The sequence below is a fragment of the Phascolarctos cinereus genome, unplaced genomic scaffold, assembly GCF_003287225.1.
Source record: "Phascolarctos cinereus isolate Bilbo 61053 unplaced genomic scaffold, phaCin_HiC Scaffold_4;HRSCAF=312, whole genome shotgun sequence".
Taxonomy (NCBI): domain Eukaryota; kingdom Metazoa; phylum Chordata; class Mammalia; order Diprotodontia; family Phascolarctidae; genus Phascolarctos; species Phascolarctos cinereus.
The window spans coordinates 142228753-142232371 of NW_027555847.1; the positions used below are offsets into that span (position 1 = coordinate 142228753).

Below are 3619 nucleotides of genomic sequence, written 5' to 3' on the forward strand. Positions count from 1 at the left end.
ATGAACCTCTTACAATTCATGATGAAAAAGAAAGAACTTATTCCTTTGATCACATTTGTGAGTTTTGCTGGAATTGGAGCAGCCTACATGTCCAAATACTCCCTTTTCAAAACTGATGTGATCCTTAACAGACAGAAAAATCCAGAACCACCTGAAAATGTGAATCCTTATCAGCCTCAAAAGCTTTTCACAATTAACCAAAAGTGGAAGCCTGTTGAAGAGCTTCAGACTGTCGAACAATTGATCAAATAAGGAGTCTCCATCTAAATCACACTCTATGGAACCATAGAACTATAGAATGCTATAGCTAGAATAAATCTGGAACATAGAATTAAGTATGCTAAAGCTTGCAAAGATATTAGAAGACAACATAATGGTGGGACACAAAGTATCTTTGAAAAAACAGAAAGGTGGAAAAGTAACTTAGAATACAGAAGATAAAATAGAACAGCTTCAAGTAAAAGGGGTTCTTCTTTAAGGTTTCTTAACCTAAGATGTCAACTTGCCTTTGTAAATTATATCTGATAAGAGTACTTCAATACGATTAGCTTTTTATTTTATTCTTTTAAGAAAATTATTCTGAGAAGAGATTCATAAAGTGTCTATGACATTAAAAAGTTCAGAACTTCTGCTTTAGAATATAGAATGTTGAAAATGAAAGCAATTGTAGAGTTCATATGATTTCACAGATGAGAAAACGCATTTAAAAGTGACTCAAAATCTAACTCTCCACAATTTGGTGCAGGATGACAGAGTGCTCTGAGGCTGTAGCCATTCATAAGCAAGAGAGTTGAGAGATTTCAATAATCAGAAATAGTTCCTTCCTTTTCCAGCAACCTTACTTCTCTGTTTTGTCTTGCCTTTTTTTTTTTTTTGGAGTTGCCTACAGCTTCCATTACAAGTTTCTTCAATTTGCCCCACATATCCTACAGACGGTCACAAGACATAGGATTTTAGGATCATAGATTTAGAGCTGAGAGGACACCGAGATAACTGAGTCCAATCCTCTCACTTTATATGACTTTTATTTTCAGTATTTTTTCCCAAAGGCCCATTCATAACTTTCATTTTTATTGGTATCTCTGAAAACGACCCTTCCCACATTTCCATTTACCTCTAAGTTTGAGATGTAGAGCTGCTCGTCTCTTCACTGTGTTCTTCCTGTTTTTTTTTTCTTTTAACAAAAACTACTTTAAGCACACTTTCAAGCATATCTTTGAGGGAGAACTAAAAGAATTATTACGCCTGTCTGGCCTATCTACTGGCTTTCTTTATGGCTAAAATTGATTTTACTTAAGCTAGTTTACATCATTACCTTTGTTCCTATGCTATTTGCATTCTTCATTCAGAAACGTTCATGAAATATTGCCTGGCTCAAGAGAATGTTTCCCTTTCCACTCTAAGGCCACGACATTAATTTGAATAGAGGAGAGAACTCTATTTACAATTCTGCATAAATACCTGCAATTGCCTGTGGACCATGGGTGGTTCCAAGTGATCAGCCACTGGATCTGGATGCCAGTTTAACTCTCCATCCCCACAACCTTCCCAAAAGTGTTCCTCGGGGAAACTTTGTAATCCCTGAAGACTTTTAAATCTTTGTACAGAACTGCATGGAAGTTAACAACTTTCAAAGCTTTAGGGATGTTGTAACAATCTAATTACATCAAACTTATTAGGTGGTGTTAATTGATGGCACAACAAATAAAGTGCAAAGAGGAAAACAATTTCAAATTTCTTCTGACCAACATAAATATAGAGGAAGAACACAATTATGCAGATGACTGAGCAAAATCTCCCACATCTCTGTTGTATCTATGAGTGTTGTTGGCTATGGAATTCCAATTCAAACTTACTAATATCTTCTTATGTTGACCTACTTCTCAATAGCCCCAAAGTCTAACATACAATGGGCATGTACAATAAGAATATAGCATGAGTGTAGCTTCCAGGCAAGGCTAGAACTTGGCCATCTATAGTCATGAGTGAAATAGTTGTCACGTGGGCAAAATTGGGAGATGTGGACTGTATGAGTACAGTTAGAAGAATTTAGAACTGATTAAAGGACTGAACCTAAAGAGTGGTGAATACCATATTGATGTCAGTGGTGTCAGGTGATGTCTAGTAGACGCTAAAGATCTGTCCTTGACCCTGTTGCTTTCAAAATTTTTATAAGTGGTTTGTGTGTTTATCATATTTGTGTATGATGTAAACTTTAGAGGAAGAGATGATATGCTGAATTATAGAGATGAGATCCAAAAATAACCTTAGAGACTAGAAAAATGAGTGAATGAGTAACATGTTTATGAAATGTTTACTATATGCAAAACACAGCGATAAGTTTGGAAAAACAAATAGAAAAAATAAGAGATTCCTTGCTCTCAAGAAGCTAATAGTGTAATAGGGAAGACAAAACATAGAGAAGTTATATGGAAAAATCCTGTGGTCCTTAAGATGTAATGGTAAAGCAAATGGATGCCTCTTTAATATCATTTCCACTAATAAAATCATATCAGTTTCTGATGTTCAACCAGCTGACAATAGAAAAGCCTCTGGGGAAAAGAACTCTTTTTTTTTTGTGTCTTCATTAGATGTAGCTATAGCACCTGCAGATAGCAATTGCCAGGCCATATCTCCACATGGGTTGCTTCTCAGGATGATGGCAGAAAGAACTTGGCTGAAGAATTCCCAAGATTCTGGGTTCAGGGTCCTGGGTTGTTTCCACAGAGGTCTAAGGGAAGATGGTGGTCTAAGTGGTGGTGGTGGATGGCCTGCCTGGAACATGCAGCTTTCTGTCTTTCCCCAGGGTGTCTTGTTGATTCAGTTACATTGGCTTGCCAACCTAATGAGTGGCAGTTGACAGTGGTAGGGATGGCTGACTCTTCTCCATAGGTTTGCTTCCTTGGATAATGACTGTGAGGACTGAGCTAAAAGTAGGACTTGTGGTCTGGAGGGTGCTGCTATTGTGATGACTCCTTATTCCCATGGTTTTACTCTTAAAAATAAATTAAAATAAATAGTAATTATTAAAAATTAAAATTATTTAAAAATAAATAAAAAATAAAATAAAATTTATTAAAAAATAAAACTGGATACCAACACCATCAACTCAACTTTCTCAGTAACTATGTTTTAAGCAATTCCTACCCATCAGATATTGCAACAATGTTTTGGTCATTACCTCAACATCCTTAGTATTTTTTATTTTTCCATTCATTGTTGTTAATGCTTTTTCTCATACTGTAATCATTAGGGTATATCCATTCTGCTGTTTTTTTTTCCTCTTTGCATTATTTCATAAAGATCTTTCCAAATTTCCTTCTATTGTTCATATTTGTCTGTGTTAATTGCATGTATTCTATCACACAAATTTACACGTTATTTAACCTTTCTTCTACTTTTGGACATTTAGGTTGTTTCTGCTCCCCATTACTAATCTGAAAATCTTTAAACAGATAGCTCTTTTAAAAAATTTAATAACTCTTGGGGCAGCTAAGTGGTGCAGTGGATAGAGCACCGGCCCTGAAGTCAGGAAGACCTGAGTTCAAATCTGGCCTGAGACCAAACATTTGACACTTACTAGCTGTGTGACCCTGGGCAAGTCACTTAATCCCAATTG

General features: G+C 35.9%; 1 pseudogene; it reads left to right on the forward strand.

The window, feature by feature from the left end:
* LOC110214595 (normal mucosa of esophagus-specific gene 1 protein pseudogene) lies at positions 1-252 on the forward strand (annotated as a pseudogene).
* Positions 253-3619: the final 3367 nt, after the last annotated feature.